Source organism: Natator depressus, chromosome 8 (assembly GCF_965152275.1).
Source record: "Natator depressus isolate rNatDep1 chromosome 8, rNatDep2.hap1, whole genome shotgun sequence".
Lineage (NCBI taxonomy): Eukaryota > Metazoa > Chordata > Testudines > Cheloniidae > Natator > Natator depressus.
Window position 1 is genome coordinate 76,757,958 of NC_134241.1, and position 20,200 is coordinate 76,778,157.

Sequence of the window (20,200 nt, forward strand, 5' to 3'; positions counted from 1 at the left end):
AAACATACAGGATTCCTAAATTGAGCAGTTCTGTAATCACAGCAGTCACATTAGAAGGATTGCTGAAAAATGCAAGCTAATGGGGTACTGGTGAACACCGAAGCATGGAGGGTCACAGGGTACTATCCCAACATGGCCAGGAAGGGTCATAGTTTGATAGCTCAGCTTGAGAGATGCCTGCATTATATTGAGAAACAGAAAATACAAGACTGAATTATTACTATTCTTTGTTATGTGTTAATTACTGATACTGGGCTCTGTAAATGACTGGCAACTTCTTATAGCAGATATCTGTTCCCTACAGGTATTTTTAGTCACAACTACTTAGCTGACAAATACAAGTTCATACGACTGCTCGCATTCTCTGCACAGCCACTGTAACTATGGCAAAGAAAGCTGTATTCTACTTTCTCATGTGGATTATAAATAAAAATGTAAGCTAAATTTGGATTCAAGACTTCTTATAATTCCTAATTATGAACAAGCAGAAATACAGCTTGTTTTCCAATAAGTTCAGATTTCAGTGACTGTAGATTGATTAAATATATGTCTAATAATCATGTTCTGAACTGGCATGCATGAAGCCCAAGTTCCATGCCTCATCTCATTTTCCCTGGGTGTGTGGCTACTTGGAGAGTATCCCCAGTTACTTTAATTGAACACAAGTTATTTTTAAACAGTGTTGCTGCCAGGATTCAAAAAGAAAGATGGAGTGTTGGGGGGAACGAAAAGGAGAGATCCTTAAGTATTTATTAGGGGGAAAACTGAATGTGTTGGTGGAAGAACAGCAGTTATCTGAAGAAAAAATGACTTGAGAAGTGCTCTTGAATTTTTTTTTAAGATAATCTTTCAGTTTGTATATGCTCCAACTTGCATTTAAGGACCTTTCAGGGTAGGAGATTTCTCTGGAGCAATAATACATCCCCATTAAGGATTTAAATCTTCTGTACTCAAACACCACTGACAGTTTTGTAAATGGCAATTATTTCTCTTGCATACACAAACCACCCTCCTCCTGCAGAGAGAACTCAATTTTTAAAGTTCTCTCTGTTACACAGAGCCTGTTATGCATCCGATGAAGTGAGCTGTAGCTCACGAAAGCTTATGCTCAAATAAATTGGTTAGTCTCTAAAGTGCCACAAACACTCCTTTTCTTTTTGCAAATACAGACTAACACAGCTGCTACTCTGAAACCTGTCATTATACAATACAGTAGCTATTTTAACAAAGTTTATTTTGAAAAGGAAGTTAGCTACGTTTCATTACTCACACAGGAGAGGAGAACATGTGCTTCCTCACAGGGCACCTTGGTTTACAATGAGGCATCTAGGGAACCAATGATGAAAATTACGTCCTGCATTGACAAACTGCAGCACAGATTTTTTTTATTTATTTAAACCTTGTGCCAGGGCAGGTGAGGAAGAAAAGAGGGTTCTTTGCCTCCACCACACGGTCTGCATAGTTCTGATTAGCTGAAAATTGTGTCAGGCAGCAAAGAACATGGACATTCCAGGTCATATTGCACAGAAACATACTTGAGTGTTTCTTGCTGTGTTTCCAATTTACTTTGTGAAAAATCAATCTAGGCCAGCACCATGTTAGCACATCTATGATAGAAAGGATTTGAAGTGCAGAGTAAAATTTTCTGAAACATCTATGTGCTTCTGAACATTTTACCTGAAGTTCTTTCTTCTTCAGTCCCATCCACGTCCGGTCATTAATGCTCCCGAAACACTTAAGCAGCCATATGCTGCACTTGTGATTTCCTTCCATTCACCTCTTCAGGCTAGTGAATCTTAGAGACACTAAGTGATTACTGATGGATTAGTCAATGCCTCCCTTAAAGGAGAAGACAAAGTGACAGTATCTCTTAAACAGGTGACTGTTACTTTGAGCCAGGGCCTCTCTCAGCAATTGCCATCTGGTTTTGCTTTATGGGATTGAGAAATTTTGTGGCAACAGTATTTGGAGTCTGATTTGGAGTCTGATTTCCTTGATCCTTTTCAGTCTGGATATACTACACACTAGGATATTTATATTGGTTGACTATCATTTTGTAGCAGGACACAAAGATCAGCCACCCATGCCAACTTATTTTGTATATATATTATTTACTCCTCTTACTTACTTTACTTACTTACTATTTAGGGGAATTCTGTATCACTTCACATGCGCAGAATTCATGTCCCCCGCAGATTTCTTTGCTTCCTCACAGAAAAAGGACTTCTGCCAGGGAAGCAAAGGAAAGCTGCAAGAGCAGACATGCGCCCCTCCCCAGTAGCACAGGCAGGATGGTTCGGGTGCCTGGAGCAGCTGGTAGAGACATAAATCATCACCGAGGGGGGAGGAGGGGCTGGACAGTCATGCGAGTGAGAGACTTCTCTGTCTCATGAGCATGTCTATTCTCCTCAAAGTGAGCTGTGGCTTGGTGTATGGTGTGGTGCTACTGTGTTCTGTTCCATACCAAGTCTTCCCAGTTTGTTGGGTTGATTCCTCCCTTTCCAAGGTGTACTTTCAGTATGTCTTTGAAGCGCTCCCGCTGCCCTCCGCGAGCACTTCTTCCTTGACATAACTGAGAGAAGAGTACTTGTTTCAGGAGGCAAGTGTCAGGCACATGGACACAGTCGCCAGCCCAGCGGAGTTGGTGTTCATGACATGCGCTTCTACACTGCAGAGAGAACACTGATGTTAGCGCGTCAGTCTTCCCAGCTGATCCTGAGAATCCTCCTGAGGTAGTGCCTCTCGAACCACTCCAGCAGCTTGAGATGTCATCTGTAGGTTATTCAGATCTCCCACCCATGGAGAAGGGTGGGGATGACAACTGCCTTGTAAAAAAAGACATTGGTGCCTGTTTGCAGATCCCTATCATTGAAGACGTGTTTGAGTAGTCTTCTAAAGGATGTGCTGGCACAGCGGATTCTGTATTCTATTTCTGTGTCAATGCTGGCTGTTTGAGAGAGGTGGTTGCCAAATTAAGGGAAAATGGTCCACATTTTCCAGGGGTTCTAATGCTATTTCAGACACGCTACTCCTGTGCACCAGAGATTGCACTGCCATTAGCTACCAAGTTCAATTCAAGGTGTTTATATGGCCTTTTGACCTTTACGGCTTAGACCTTGACTGACCGTCCCTAGTTTAGCATACTGAGGAGGAGAGTATTTTCAGGAAAATGTTCTACTTTGAGTGAGTGAGTGAGCTGATTCCTATCTGACAGCTTGAAGAATATAGATCTTCCAGGCTTGCTGCAAGACACATCTGTTCACACAGACTTTTTCAGCAGAGCTGGAGTTTTTACCGACATTATTATTAAATATACCTCTACCCCCATATAATGTGGTCCTCGGGAGACCAAAAAAAAAAAATCTCACCGCATTATAGGTGAGACTGCGTTATATCAAACTTGCTTTGGCCCCCCCTTTCCTTGTTCCCTGACCGGTCCCTCCAGACACCCCCATCCCTAATCACCCTCAGGCCCCCATCTCCTACCCAACCCCCCTGCTCCCTGTCCCGACTACTCCGACCCCTATCCACCCCCCCGCACTCCCTGACAGGCACTCACCAGCAGCAGCGGGAAGCAGAGCAACGCAGCCCCAGCCCGCTCCCAGCCACTGTACTCTGCTTCCCATCCCCGGTGAGTGTGGGAAGGTTGGGGAAAGGATGCCCCCCATACCCACTGGCAGCGGGAAGCGGAGCGCCGTGGCTGGGAGCTCGCGGAGTGGAGCGGGCTGGGGCTGGGCTGCTCCGCTTCCCGCCGCCGGTGAGCGCGGGGAGGTTGGGGAAAGGATGTCCTCCGCACTCACCGGCAGCGGGAAGCGGAGCAGCCCAACCCCAGCCCACTCCGCTTTCCTTGTCCCGGCCCCAGTCATGTCATTGGGGGGGTGTTGAGGAAAGGAAGTGTGGCAGGCACAGATAATGCCAACTCAGTAAGAACAAATGGGGAAACTAAACAGGAAACTGGAGAAAAGAACGATGGACTGGGAAAAGATGAAAGACGACAAATACATTTTAATCTGTTAAGTAATGGGAACGGCCTTTTCAATGGTTCAAAGATCCTCATATACGGAATCAATGAATTACAGGATGAAGGAAATATATGAAGTTTAACTAGGATCAAGCCACTCAGAGGAGAGTGGAAAGACAGAATGCTGTTACATAACACAGGGAAGCAAAGAAAAGCAACAATGGCCTGGGTGTTGCCAAAAATTATTAATGGAAAGTTATGGCAAATAGAAATAAGTGGGACACATTTGATCCAAGAAACGAATTACAAAATGAGTAGAATTCACAAAACATTGTGAAGAGTGGGGACGAAGCAAATGGGTGTGCCCACAACTAACTTGGTCCCTAGAGGGATGTCATTTGAACTATTCAAGCAGAGAATGTACCATGCAATATTTAGCTTCTAATAGCACAAGAGTGTTTGATTTAGGCAATGGGTGTATTTGTGTGGTAACCACCAAAAAACATGTATTTTGGGGAAGTATGACAGAAAAAGGCCCAGTTGAGTCATGTAAATGTAATGTAACAGAGATAAATATTAATGGAATTATTTACCGAGGTCCTCTATTTTTAAAAAAGGAAATTGTCTGGGAACCAAAAGATGTGGACTGGTCCTTTGATTTGGGGATACATTGGGAACAATGGGAAAAATTGATTGATGAAAGCAAAAAAAAATCAGGCAATATGCAAAAGATGTAAGTAAGTCTGCTCAGCTGAGAAAAATAAACATTTTGATACACAATGGTCAAATATTAAAATTGGGGAAAGAAGGAGAATTGGTAATTTCTCATTGGTACAATGTTTTTAAAGGATGGTCTCCCAGTGTCACAGCTCTTCTAAATTTAATACTACATCCTACTGTGATATTATTTACATTAAAGATTTTGTTAACTTTTATTATGCTATGTTTATGCTGCCAAATAAGAAAGCAGCAAGAAGTTTTGGAGAAAGTGATATATAAAATTGAATTGCTTGCGAAATTATAAAGTGATACAATAATTAACAGTATTAATCATGTATGAAGAGGGGGGAATGTTGGGAAAAATATGGAAAATCATCAGAAAAGGAAATATCAGTCCAACTGATATAAAATTGTATAAGAATTGGAGGAAATGGCACACCTTAGATCATGGCAGCCTGCCACCCAGGTTTGTCTCTTTGAAATTGTGTGGGTAGAAGCCTAGTAAACAAAGGCAAAGAACCGATGACACAATGGAATGGACTATAAATGGATGACTATGATTTCTGCAAATTGGAGTTGTTTATGGAGTCCTATGTGGATATAGATGTGGTTTTTCCCGGCTCCCCACATCTTATGATCTTATCCTGACAGAAGGAACCTCAACTGGCCATCGGGACCATTCTGACCTTTGGACTCTGGTGTAGTATGTTTGGGGTGTGAATGTGGAGTGAGTAAGGTTTGTTTTGTAATCAATAAAGAGCATTTAGAGTATTATATACCAACACTGTGTCCGGTATCCACTTGCTCCCCATCCCGTATGGAGACCTCTATTACGGGGTCGAACACTCTTCATGAGCTGCTGCCCATCCAAAATGCCTGTCAAGGTTCCTCCCCTACTCTGAACTCTAGGGTACAGATGTGGGGACCTGCATGAAAAACCTCCTAAGCTTATCTTTACCAGCTTAGATCAAAACTTCCCCAAGGTACAAAATATTCCACCCTTTGTCCTTGGATTGGCCGCTACCACCACCAAACAAATACTGGTTACTGGGGAAGAGCTGTTTGGACACGTCTTTCCCCCCAAAATACTTCCCAAAACCTTGCACCCCACTTTCTGGACAAGGTTTGGTAAAAAGCCTCACCAATTTGCCTAGGTGACTACAGACCCAGACCCTTGGATCCTAAGAACAATGAACAATCCTCCCAACACTTCCACCCCCCCTTTCCTGGGAAATGTTGGATAAAAAGCCTCACCAATTTGCATAGGTGACCACAGACCCAAACCCTTGGATCTGAGAACAATGAAAAAGCATTCAGTTTTCTTACAAGAAGACTTTTAATAAAAATAGAAGTAATTAGAAATAAGAAATCCCCCCTGTAAAATCAGGATGGTAGATACCTTACAGGGTAATTAGATTCAAAACATAGAGAAGCCCTCTAGGCAAAACCTTAAGTTACAAAAAAGATACACAGACAGAAATAGTTATTCTATTCAGCACAATTCTTTTCTCAGCCATTTAAAGAAATCATAATCTAACACGTACCTAGCTAGATTACTTACTAAAAGTTCTAAGACTCCATTCCTGGTCTATCCCCGGCAAAGACAGAATATAGACAGACCCACAGACCCTTTGTTTCTCTCTCTCCTCCCAGCTTTTGAAAGTATCTTGTCTCCTCATTGGTCATTTTGGTCAGGTGCCAGCGAGGTTACCTTTAGCTTCTTAACCCTTTACAGGTGAGAGGAGCTTTCCCCTGGCCAGGAGGGATTTCAAAGGGGTTTACCCTTCCCTTTATTTTTATGACAATGCCTGTCCTCTGCTCCCACATGTGCACAGAGGCACTAAGGGATCCTCTCTCTCTCCTTACCTCTAACTAATGAGAAAAGGGACTAAACGAAGTGATGGCATAGCCATTAATAGTCCCAGTCTGTTTCCAGGCACTGGCTGAAGGACTTAGCAGGGGCAGGAGCAGCTTCCTTCCACTCAGCTGTAGGCATCCAGCTTCACTACCCTGCAATTGCCCCTAGAGCTGTACTTGCTTCAACAGGGCACGGATATAAGATAGATGCAGCAAAGTGAAGCAAGCATTAAAAGTAGGAACAATAATACATTTGGAGCTCTTTTTATTTGCCTTCTGGGTTTTGAGACTGAAGTGCACTTGGTTCACATTTTTAAGCTTTTCACTGCAACCACGAGGACTAGAAATTTATTTTTAAAAAATGAAACCTGAAATTCTCACCTCACCACTTGAGTCCAACAGCTGGGATTTTACAAAAAAAACCACACAAAATATTGCAAGATTAATGATAAAGTCTCAAGTACTAGCAGCATTGCTTTCGTAAGCACCAAATTCACACTCTGTAACAGGGCACTAAGCCTTGAGACAGATGTTTGCCTGCCAACGTGCCTGCTATGGTCCTTGGGACCTTTAAAGCAAGAATCTGTAGTCATAGGGCACATGACTAGGAGCAAGTGTGTGATATACAAGAAGTCAAATATAGGCTTCCTGCCTTAGACAAGGGTAGCAGCAAGGAAAGGCCCAGTTAAGGACCTGGGAGGGTGCTTTCCATAGTACACGGGAAGGGCTACCAAGGAGGGAAACATGTGTCCTTCTCCCCCCTCTCCACCCACCAAGTTTGCAAAAAGAAGGAAAGTCTCTTAATCATTTCTATTACTTTGGGCCTTTTGCATCTTGTTATTTAATAAAACCTGCCTTTAGGAAAAGAACATGGAACTTTACTTGAGTATTTGGGCTTTGTTTGGACTTTTCAGACTGGTGAATCCACACAACCAGGTTACAAACCCCTTCCCCAAACTTATGTCCCCCAGAATAGAAGTATTTAAACAATATAACCACACTCGAAGGTATTTTCTCTCTCTTTTGTGCAGCCGATCCAACCCCATGCTGTGTACACATGTGATGTTCCTTCAGCCAAAGAGAACTGCAAGAGATTTACCTCACTGTTTCTTGATTGGCCAAAGGGTTCATTGTGAGAGATTTCCCCTTTCCACAAGGGAGTGCATTTCTTTTCAAGGATCATCAGTTCAGGGAAAGTGAAACCAGACCCAGGTTCTTCACAGGGCTGAACAGAATACAAACCAGAAAACTAAAGTAGGGCCATACTGTACAAGAGGCACAAAGGGCCAGTAAGTCTGTCAGCCTGCATTCACCATATTGCATTTACATCATCACCAGTGTAGTCCTCTAATGCAATTACATGTGGAAAAGCTCAACTTACATCACTAAAGGGTTTATCCTCCTTTAAATTAGCATTCTAGAATATGATGTGTGAGCTCTATTACCACCATTGGGGCCTGTCAGCATGAGGGAGCCAAAGCAGAAAAAGCAACTATTCCATTATTACACAGGAAAAAAAAGGCATGAACTTTTCAAATCAAAGTAACACCAACCAGTTACAATAATGGGGTTACTGAAAGTTGAGCTTCATTTTTAAGGGTTTCATGAATTATAAGAGTGCTGCTACTTAATTGGAAAAGAATGAGTGTGGTTTCTATTTCCTCCCTCTCTCAAACAACAGGCCTCTGTTCCTAAAAATTAAAATGTCTACATTACCCAGTTTTTATTTTTAAACTAAGAATGTCCTGATGGGCTTGGAAAATAGCCAAAAAAGAAACCAGTTGAAATACATGTTTCCACTGGGTGAAATAAAGACTCTCTGTTGGGCAGTCTGAATGAAAGAAAATGACTTACAGATGGATGTGGTTAATCCATGCTTGGTTTATCTGTATGCCTGGGAATTCAAAAAATGTAAGTAGTAGCTAATCTTCTAAAATTCATGTTCCAGTATCACTTTAATCTAAAATCCAAATTTAAATAGTATTAAGTGCAAGAAATACCTTAATGCAACTCTGTGATTACATCAGACTTACCATACTATTGGTTCATCAAGTGTGATGTCTTGACTAACATGTGCAACTGTATGAAGATATACACAGGTGGGTCACAAAAGGAGGAAGCAGCAGTTTGGAGAAGGAAAAGAACGAATTTTCTCCAAATGTAGTTGCAATTTTATAGCACTAAAGTCAGGAATCTCAAAGCTCTGGTCCCCAGAGCAATCAAAAACACTGTCCCCTTGATGGTAGGAAATTATATATTACTAAGCGTAGACCTGCACAAAGAGCAGACTAAGCACATGCTCTTTTCCTTTCCAACTCTCAGGACCAAAGTTCATCAAGAACTCTCTCAACTGTTTACCACTGAAAGTTCTATTTTCTGATTGTAGCCTTATCCCTCACTTGATATTCCACTCTGTCAGACACAGCTGCTCTGGATACCACAATTCCACTCCCAGGCAACCTGTACTTTTCAAGAAGAGGTGAGGAGAGAATGACAATCCTCCCATCCACCAGGTAGGATGTGAGTGCAAAAATCTATATATGGCACTTCCCTATAGACCCATGTGTAAACCCCAAAGGATCCTAGAAATCATGCCAGCACTCTGGACTTGTGCATGGCTACTGTCTTAGGACCTTCTACATGATTCTTTAGTCCAGTGGTTCTCAACCAGGGGTCTGAGGCTCCCTGTGGGGCTGCGAGCAGGTTTTAGGGGCTCTGCCAAGCAGGGCCAGTGTTAGACTCACTAGGCTCCAGGGTAGAAAGCCAAAGCCCCACCACATGGGGCTGAAGACCAGTGCCCTGAGCCCCACCACTCAGGGCTGAAGCCTGAGCAATGTAACTTCACAGGGACCCCTGTGACGTGGGGCCTGAGGCAATTGCCCCGTTTGCTATCCCCTAAGGCTGGCCCTGGCTTTTATATGCAGAAAACCAGTTGTTGTGGCACAGGTGGGCCATGGAGTTTTTATAGCACGGGGTGGGGGGGAGGGGGTGGAGGCTCAATAAGAAAAAGGTAGAGAACCCCTGCTTTAGTCCACACCAGAGTAATGTAAATTTTAGTCTGAACGAGCACGTTGCACAGTAAGAGATCTGTGTGGACCTTGCTGGCGTGCACTAAAAGTTCTCTAGTGTGCATTAATGTATTCCTGTTTCAAATAATATTACGTTAACACATGGTAGGGATCTTTGAGCTTATGCCTGCAGGGTCCATATAGGGCAGTTAGTGCATGACACACTAGTTAAGCACTGGAATTTACACCTCTCTGGTGCAGACTAAAGCACTGTGTAGACAAGCCCTCTGTGAACATGAGCTGTTTAGCTCAGTTACAGTTGTGGAAATGGTAACTGAATTTTCTGTTTTTAGTATTATGATATTTCAGCCATATGTTGCATTAATGTAGGTTTTCCAACTTTAGTTTCCTTAGAAAAAGAAGAAAGGGAAGTTAAGGGAAAAGCTAAATGATTCCAATATCCAAATACACCCACCACCCATATTTCAGTGCTTGGACAGACTGGCAAATGCATCCTTCAGGATTACCAGATTCTTAACCTCATATCTGTGAGGGAAATATAGTACACCAGACCCTCGCTAGAACATGGGATTTGGGATCCAGGCATGGTACTGTGTTAACGCAGGGACCGCGTTAAAATGAATTACAATTAAAGTAATTGAATTTGGGATCCATGGCCGCAACCGCGTTACATGTGAATTCACAGTATATAGATGCGCATTCTAGTGAGGGTCTGGTGTACTGTGCATATGCAGTACACTATTTTTACTTACTTGTAAGTTCTTGGTTCCTCAGTAGTTTTCTGAGGAACCTGGCACAACATATGAAGAATATAGGGCATAATGTCAAATATAAAAATATTGTGAGTTATACCATATTCATATTATAAAATACGTTTTATCCAAGATGGGTCATGTGAGGTATCACTGGAAAGGTTATGATTTACTGAATGTGATTATCCAATTTATATGCATGTATCATTTCTGTATCTGAAGTTAGGGATACTGATTATGTAACAATTACAAAGATGTGTGTACATGGAGAACACCCACCAGACAGTATGCAATCAGCCTGGATGGGCCATTAGGAAGGACAATAGGACTTTGAAAATACTAATCTCCCTCCTTCCCAGAGAAGTTTCCTGGGATGCTGCTTTGACACTGCAGGGTCATGCGATCATGTCACCTGGTACAGGATACCACCTTAAAATGGTGGTATTTTTCCACAGGATGGGAAACAAAGGATTCTCAGCACACACAGGTCCTATTTAAGGCTGGAGAGTGAGTTAATCTTGACTCTTCTCCACTGCCTCTCCACCCAAAAAGGAAGACTGCTGAAAACACCTAAGAAACAAAAGGAACTAAGCTGGGGGAGGCAGGGGCTGAGCACAGGTGAGATAGATCAGTCTGTAAAAGGAAGCCTTGGAGATTTAAGCTGCAAATGCACCAAGAGACCCCAGTCATCAGCGAGTTGGATTGAACCTGGGACCTCTGGAACTTAGTGCATGAGCCTCTATTGCATGAGCTAAAAGCCATGTGGCCATTAGCTAAGGCTGTAGAGCAGAATCATTAATCTCTTTGTGACTTTGTCCTCATCCACAACTATTTCACATTTGGGGACAATATATACCTTAAAGTCAGCGGCACTGCTATGGGTACCCGCATGGCCCCACAGTATGCCAACATTTTTATGGCTGACTTAGAACAACGCTTCCTTAACTCTCGTCCCCTAACACCCCTACTCTACTTGCGCTACATTGATGACATCATCATCTGGACCCATGGAAAAGAAGCCCTTGAGGAATTCCACCATGATTTCAACAATTTCCATCCCACCATCAACCTCACCCTAGACCAATCCACAAAAGCAGTCCATTTCCTGGACACTACTGTGCTAATAAGCGATGGTCACATAAACACCACCCTATACCCGAAACCTACTGACCGCTATTCCTACCTACATACCTCCAGCTTTCACCCGACCACACCACACGATCCACTGTCTACAGCCAAGCTCTACGATACAACCGCATTTGCTCCAACCCCTCAGACAGAGACAAACACCTACAAGATCTCTATCAAGCATTCTTACAACTACAATACCCACCTGCGGAAGTGAAAAAACAGACTGACAGAGCCAGAAGAGTACCCAGAAGTCACCTACTACAGGACAGGCCCAACAAAGAAAATAACAGAACGCCACTAGCCATCACCTTCAGCCCCCAACTAAAAGCTCTCCAACGCATTATCAAGGATCTACAACCTATCCTGAAGGATGACCCATCACTCACAAATCTTGGGAGACAGGCCAGTCCTTGCCTACAGACAGCCCCCCAACCTGAAGCAAATACTCACCAGCAACCACACACCACACAACAGAACCACTAACCCAGGAACCTATCCTTGCAACAAAGCCCGTTGCCAACTGTGTCCACATATCTATACAGGGGACACCATCATAGGGCCTAATCACATCAGCCACACTATTAGAGGCTCGTTCACCTGCACATCTACCAATGTGATATATGCCATCATGTGCCAGCAATGCCCCTCTGCCATGTACATTGGGCAAACTGGACAGTCTCTATGCCCTGGTCTACACTAGGACTTTAGGTCGAATTTAGCAGCATTAAATAGATGTAAACCTGCACCCGTCCACACGATGAAGCCCTTTATTTCGACTTAAAGGGCTCTTAAAATCGATTTCCTTACTCCACCCCTGACAAGCGGATTAGCGCTTAAATCGGCCTTGCCGGGTCGAATTTGGGGTACTGTGGACACAATTCGACGGTATTGGCCTCCGGGAGCTATCCCAGAGTGCTCCATTTTGACCGCTCTGGACAGCACTCTCAACTCAGATGCACTGGCCAGGTAGACAGGAAAAGAACCGCGAACTTTTGAATCTCATTTCCTGTTTGGCCAGCGTGGCAAGCTGCAGGTGACCATGCAGAGCTCATCAGCAGAGGTGACCATGATGGAGTCTCAGAATCGCAAAAGAGCTCCAGCATGGACCGAACGGGAGGTACGGGATCTGATCGCTGTATGGGGAGAGGAATCCGTGCTATCAGAACTCCGTTCCAGTTTTCGAAATGCCAAAACCTTTGTCAAGATCTCCCAGGGCATGAAGGACAGAGGCCATAACAGGGACCCGAAGCAGTGCCGCGTGAAACTGAAGGAGCTGAGGCAAGCCTACCAGAAAACCAGAGAGGCGAACGGCCGCTCCGGGTCAGAGCCCCAAACATGCCGCTTCTATGATGAGCTGCATGCCATTTTAGGGAGTTCAGACACCACTACCCCAGCCGTGTTGTTTGACTCCTTCAATGGAGATGGAGGCAATACGGAAGCAGGTTTTGGGGACGAAGAAGATGATGATGATGACGAGGTTGTAGATAGCTCAAAGCAAGCAAGCGGAGAAACCGGTTTTCCCGACAGCCAGGAACTGTTTCTCACCCTGGACCTGGAGCCAGTACCCCCTGAACCCACCCAAGGCTGCCTCCTGGACCCAGCAGGCGGAGAAGGGACCTCCGGTGAGTGTACCTTTTAAAATACTATACATGGTTTAAAAGCAAGCATGTGAAAGGATTACTTTGCCCTGGCATTCGCGGCTCTCCTGGATATACACCCAAAGCCTTTGCAAAAGGTTTCTGGGGAGGGCAGACTTATTGCGTCCTTCATGGTAGGACACTTTACCACTCCAGGCCAGTAACACGTACTCGGGAATCATTGTACAACAAAGCATTGCAGTGTATGTTTGCTGGCGTTCAAGCAACATCCGTTCGTGTGTTATCCTCAGGAGAGTGAGATATAATCCATGGTCACCTGGTTGAAATAGGGTGCTTTTCTTCAGGGGACACTCAGAGGAGCCCATTCCTGCTGGGCTGTTTGCCTGCGGCTGAACAGAAATGTTCCCCGCTGTTAGCCACGGGGAGGGGGGAGGGTTGAGGGGATAGCCACGCGGTGGGGGGAGGCAAAATGCGACCTTGTAACGAAAGCACATGTGCTATGTATGTAATGTTAACAGCAAGGTTTACCCTGAAAGAGAGTAGCCAGTGTTTTATAAAATGTGTCTTTTTAAATACCGCTGTCCCTTTTCTTTTCTCCACCAGCTGCATGTTTCAATGATCACAGGATCTTCTCCTTCCCAGAGGCTAGTGAAGATTAGAAAGAAAAAAAAACGCACTCGAGATGAAATGTTCTCCGAGCTCATGCTGTCCTCCCACACTGACAGAGCACAGACGAATGCGTGGAGGCAAATAATGTCAGACTGCAGGAAAGCACAAAATGACCAGGAGGAGAGGTGGCGGGCTGAAGAGAGTAAGTGGCGGGCTGAAGAGAGGGCTGAAGCTCGAATGTGGCGGCAGCGTGATGAGAGGAGGCAGGATTCAATGCTGAGGCTGCTGGAGGACCAAACCAGTATGCTCCAGTGTATGGTTGAGCTGCAGCAAAGGCAGCTGGAGCACAGACTGCCACTACAGCCCCTGTGTAACCAACCGCCCTCCTCCCCAAGTTCCATAGCCTCCACACCCAGACGCCCAAGAACGCGGTGGGGGGGCCACCGGCCAACCAGCCACTCCACCACAGAGGATTGCCCCAAAAAAAGAAGGCTGTCATTCAATAAATTTTAAAGTTGTAAACTTTTAAAGTGCTGTGTGGCATTTTCCTTCCCTCCTCCACCACCCCTCCTGGGCTACCTACCCCTATTTGTGTGATGAATGAATAAAGAATGCATGAATGTGAAGCAACAATCACTTTATTGCCTCTGCAAGCAGTGATCGAAGGGAGGAGGGGAGGGTGGTTAGCTTACGGGAAGTAGAGTGAACCAAGGGGCGGGGGGGTTCATCAAGGAGAAACAAACAGAACCTTCACACCGTAGCCTGGCCAGTCATGAAACTGGTTTTCAAAGCCTCTCTGATGCGTACCGCACCCTCCTGTGCTCTTCTAACCGCCCTGGTGTCTGGCTGCGCGTAACCAGCAGCCAGGCGATTTGCCTCAACCTCCCACCCCGCCATAAACGTCTCCCCCTTACTCTCACAGATATTGTGGAGCACACAGCAAGCAGTAATAACAGTGGGAATATTGGTTTCGCTGAGGTCTAAGCGAGTCAGTAAACTGCGCCAGCGCGCCTTTAAACGTCCAAATGCACATTCTACCACCATTCTGCACTTCCTCAGCCTGTAGTTGAACAGCTCCTGACTGCTGTCCAGGCTGCCTGTGTACGGCTTCATGAGCCATGGCATTAAGGGGTAGGCTGGGTCCCCAAGGATACATATAGGCATTTCAACATCACCAACAGTTATTTTCTGGTCTGGGAATAAAGTCCCTTCTTGAAGCTTTTGAAACAGACCAGAGTTCCTGAAGATGCGAGCGTCATGTACCTTTCCCGGCCATCCCACGTTGATGTTGGTGAAACGTCCCTGGTGATCCACCAGAGCTTGCAGCACTATTGAGAAGTACCCCTTGCGGTTTATGTACTCGCCGGCTTGGTGCTCCGGTGCCAAGATAGGGATATGGGTTCCGTCTATGGCCCCACCACAGTTAGGGAATCCCATTGCAGCAAAGCCATCCACTATGACCTGCACATTTCCCAGGGTCACTACCCTTGATAACAGCAGATCTTTGATTGCGTGGGCTACTTGCATCACAGCAGCCCCCACAGTAGATTTGCCCACTCCAAATTGATTCCCAACTGACCGGTAGCTGTCTGGCGTTGCAAGCTTCCACAGGGCTATCGCCACTCGCTTCTCAACTGTGAGGGCTGCTCTCATCTTGGTATTCATGCGCTTCAGGGCAGGGGAAAGCAAGTCAAAGTTCCATGAAAGTGCCCTTACGCATGCGAAAGTTTCGCAGCCACTGGGAATCGTCCCAGACCTGCAACACTATGCGGTCCCACCAGTCTGTGCTTGTTTCTTGAGCCCAGAATCGGCGTTCCACAGCATGAACCTGCCCCATTAGCACCATGATGCATGCATTGGCAGGGCCCATGCTTTCAGAGAAATCTGTGTCCATGTCCTGATCACTCACGTGACCGCGCTGACGTCGCCTCCTCGCCCGGTAGCGCTTTGCCAGGTTCTGGTGCTGCATATACTGCTGGATAATGCGTGTGGTGTTTAATGTGCTCCTAATTGCCAAAGTGAGCTGAGCGGACTCCATGCTTGCCTTGCTATGGCGTCCGCACAGAAAAAAGGCGCGGAATGATTGTCTGCCGTTGCTCTGACGGAGGGAGGGGCGACTGACGACACGGCTTACAGGGTTGGCTTCAGGAGGCTAAAATCCACAAAGGGGGTGGCTTTACATCGAGTAGTAGTTCAGGCAGGACTTCACGGAGGGTTCCAATAAGAAATGGTGCACCTAAGTTATTGTTCTTATTGGAACAAGGGGGTTAGTCTGGCCTCTGATTGATACATGGCTAGATCTACCTCGCTGCACCTTCTCTGTGAGTGACTGCAGTGTGACCTAGAGGAGTGAGTCCCCTAGACAGGGCAGGAGGCAAATGAGTACAAAACAAATCTGGTCTATTTCTTGTTTTGATCCACTCCATCTATCTTTTACATCTTTGGCTGGCAGCAGACGGTGCAGAAGGACATATTGCCTGCCTGCTCACCATAAGACTGTTCAATAGGACTGACTGCCGGACTAAAGAGAATGACCTGGTCAAGTCACTAAAAATTTAGTCCCTGCGCCCATGTCTGCCCAGGCGCTCCTGATCGACCTCACACAGGTGACCAGGAGTACCTCGGACATGACGAGGACGGCTACCAGTCGTATTGTACCGTCTGCTGCCACAAGGCAATGGGTTGCTGCTACTGTGTAGCAATGCCGTGCCGCGTCTGCCAGCACCCAGAAGACATACGGCGACGGTTACCTGAGCGGGCTCCATGCTTGCGGTGGTATGGCGTCCGCACAGGTAACTCAGGAAAAAAGGCGCGAAACAATTGTCTGCCCTTGCTTTCACGGAGGGAGGGAGGGAAGGGGGGACTGACGATATGTACCCAGAACCACCCGCGACAATGTTTCAGCCCCATCAGGCATTGGGATCTCAACCCAGAATTCCAATGGGCAGCAGAGACTGCGGGAACTGTGGGATAGCTACCCACAGTGCAACGCTCCGGAAGTCAACTCTAGCCTCAGTACTGTGGAAGCACTCCGCCGAGTTAATGCACTTAATGCACTTCTGTGGGGACACACACACTCGAATATATAAAACCGATTTCTAAAAAACCCGACTTCTATAAATTCGACCTTATTCCGTAGTGTAGACATACCCTATGTAAAAGAATAAATGGACACAAATCAGATGTCAAGAATTATAACATTCATAAACCAGTCGGAGAACACTTCAATCTCTCGTCACTCGATTACAGTCCTAAAAGTGCCAATTCTTCAACAAAAAAACTTCAAAAACAGACTCCAACGAGAGACTGCTGAATTGGAATTAATTTGCAAACTGGATACAATTAACTTAGGCTTGAATAGAGACTGGGAGTGGTTGAGTCATTATACTAAGTGAAACTATTTCCCCTTGTTTAGTCCTCCCCGCCCACCACTGTTCCTCAGATGTTCTTGTTAACTCCTGGAAATGGCCCACCTTGATTATCCCTTCAAAAGGTTTTCTCTCCCCCCACCCCACTCTCCTGCTGGTAACAGCTCATCTTAAGTGATCACTCTCCATACAATGTTTATTTTTTCATGGTCTGTGTGTATATAAAATCTCCTCACTCTACTTTCCACTTTATCCATCCGACGAAGTGAGCTGTAGCTCACGAAAGCTTATGCTCAAATAAATTGGTTAGTCTCTAAGGTGCCACAAGTACTCCTTTTCTTTCTGAGGACCACATCGCGGCTCAACAGATGTCCTGGATCGGGAAGCATGCCAGGAAGGCCACCGAAAATGCCTGTGCTCAGGTTGAGTGGGCTCCGACAATTGGCAATGTGGGACTCCTGCCATCTCACAGCAGGTCCAAATATAAGAGGTGATCCAGTTAAAAATCCTCTGCGTAGACACCCAGAGGTCCTTCATCCTATCAGCTGTAGAGATGAAAAGCTGAGTTGACTTACAGAAAGGCTTTGTCCGATCTAGGCAGAAAGCCAGGGCCCTTCTTACATCCAAAGTGTGAAGGTGCCTCTCTTCACTTATCTCATGGGGCTTAGGGCAGAAGACCGAAAGGAAGATGTCCTGGCTTATGTGGAAAGTAAGATATCACCTTGGGGAGGAAGGCCAGGTGGGGCTGGAGCTGTATCTTGTCCTTACAGAAGACCGTGTATGGCAGTTCTGAGGTCAAGGCTCACAGCTCGGAGACTCACCTCACTGACATCACCGCCACCAGGAAAGCTACCTTCCACAATAGGTGGGATAGGGAGCATGAGGCCAAATGCTGGGTCCGTGAGCCTAGGGAGAACCAAGTTGAGGTCCCACTGAAGGGCCGGGGACCAAACTTGAGGAAAAAGTCTCTCGAGGCCTGTGAGGAACCTGATAGTCATGTCATGGGAGAACACAGTCTGCCCCTGGATTGGCGGATGAAAAGGCAGAAATGTCCATCAGATGCACCCTGATAGAGAAGTGCACCAGGCCCTGATTCCTCAAATGAAGCAAGTAGTCTAAGATCGACTGCACTGAACGATGCGAAGGGGAGATGCCCCGTTCGGCCGTCCAGTGGGAGAACCTTGTCCACTTTGCCAGGTAGGTCTGCCTAGTCTAGGGCTTTCTACTCTCAAGAAGGACCTTCTGGACCCTTCCGAACAGGACCGTTCTTCTGGGTTCAGTCACGCAACATCCACCCCGCGAGGTTGGGGTGCAAGAGTTGGCCATGATCCTGTGACAGCAGGTTAGGTCGGTTCAGCAGGGGCCAGGATGGAATCACTGACAAGCTTGATAATGTCCCGAACAAGTGCTGGCAAGGCCACGCCAGGGCAATCATGATAACCTGGACTTTGTCTCTCTTGATTTTTGCTAGGACCTTGCTGATGAGCAGAATCGGAGGGAACACATACATCAGGGTTCCTGCTCATGGGAGAAGGAAGGCATCAGAGAGGGAGCCCCTGCCCAGACTCCATCTGAAGCAAAACCTGTGGCACCACCTGTTCTGCCTGGTGGCAAACAAATTCACTTGGGGAGTTCTCCACCTCTGGAAGATCATGCCGGCTACCTCTAGATGAAACATCCACTTCGCAGTGAGAGAACAAGTTCCTGCTTAGGTGATCTGCTAGCGTGTTCTTGGCACCCGGAAGGTGACATGCTTCTGAGTGAGGAGTGCTGATGAAGGAAACTCCTTCCAGGACTTTCCCGGGGTTGGTCCACCATCACAGTAAGGTAAGTACCATCACGAGGATGACGACAACCTTTTCCAGGTGGTCTCTGGACTGGGAGTGGACCGTCGCCAGCCATTGCTACAGGGATTGCATCCGGAGCCTGGCATGGCGCACCACATATGTACATGCTGCTATGTGACCTAGTAGGCGCAGGAAACCCCAGCCGTGGTCAGGGGAAAAGCAGAGACTTCTGCGATTGAGATCAGTCAGTACCCTGAATCTCTCCAGCAGCAGGAAAGCCCTGGCGCAGGTCGAGTCGAGCATTGGTCCGATGAACTCTATCCTCTGTACTGGAACTAATGTGGATTTTTTTTCATTTACCAACAGGCCAAGGAGATGGCAGGTGGCTAACAGCATTGCGACATGCCTTTGGACCTGGAGCTGCCCTTGACTAGCCAGTCATTGAGATACACGTAGATCTGGACACCCCGACGTCTGAGGTAAGCAGCCACCACCAAAACACACTTGGTAAATACCTGCGGTGCTGTTGATAGGCCAAACGGAAGGACCACAAACTGATAGTGGTTGGGACCTACCGTCAACTAGAGGAAGCGTCTGTGTCCCTCGAAAATGCTAATGTGAAAGTATGCATCCTTCAGATAGAGGGCAGCATAGCAGTCTCCCAGATCCAGGGACAGGGATGATGGGGCCAGGGAGACCATGAGGAACTTCAACATTGCTAGGAAGCAGTTCAAGTCTCGCAGGTCCAAGATAGGTCACAGACCGCCCTTGGCCTTTGGGATTGTTCTTGTATTCTGGAGGAATGACCTCCACCGCACCTAGCTGTAGTAACCCTCCATCTCCAGTGCCAGGAAACTCTAGAGAGAAGGGTCCCTGAAAAGGGATGGGGAGGGGGTGTCGGAAGGAGGGGTAGAGAGTAACTCAAGAGTGTAACCCCGCGCCACCATACTGAGGACCCATCGGTCCGATGTTATATATACCCACACAGGAAAGGGAAAGGAGAAAGGCAGTTGGCAAAATTAGGAGAGGGAGGATCCCGGGAACAGGTGTACCCTCAAAATGAGCACCAGCCCCTCTGCTTATTGTGGGTCGAGCTCAGAGGCCTGCAAAGGCTGTTAGCTAGGACGCCGCTTGTAGCCTCTGAATTTCTTATGGGGAGGCTCCTGGTGAGGGTGGCTCCCGTGGCCCTGAGGCTGCTGTGGTTTGAACGTTGTGGGCAAGGCCAGGAACACATAGGCCTAGGATTTTAAGGGTCATGCGGGAGCCCTTTAGACCACAGAGCTTATTGTCCATCTGTTCCACAAACAGGGCTTTCCCATCGAAGGGAAGGTCTTGCATCAACTGCTGAGCCTCCGTGGACAAGCCAGAGAGGAGCAGCCAGGATGCCT

The 20,200-nt window shown here is 46.4% G+C and overlaps 1 protein-coding gene and 1 long non-coding RNA gene across 3 annotated transcripts in view; one reads left to right on the top strand and one right to left on the bottom strand.

The window, feature by feature from the left end:
- The window catches only part of HS2ST1 (heparan sulfate 2-O-sulfotransferase 1), a 173,426-nt gene that overhangs the window by 94,333 nt on the left and 58,893 nt on the right, over positions 1-20,200 (bottom strand). The window lies entirely within an intron of this gene.
- Positions 8,851-20,171, top strand: LOC141992383 (uncharacterized). Its single transcript, XR_012640583.1, has 3 exons — positions 8,851-9,051; positions 19,179-19,291; positions 20,121-20,171. It is a non-coding gene; the product is annotated as an uncharacterized LOC141992383 (long non-coding RNA).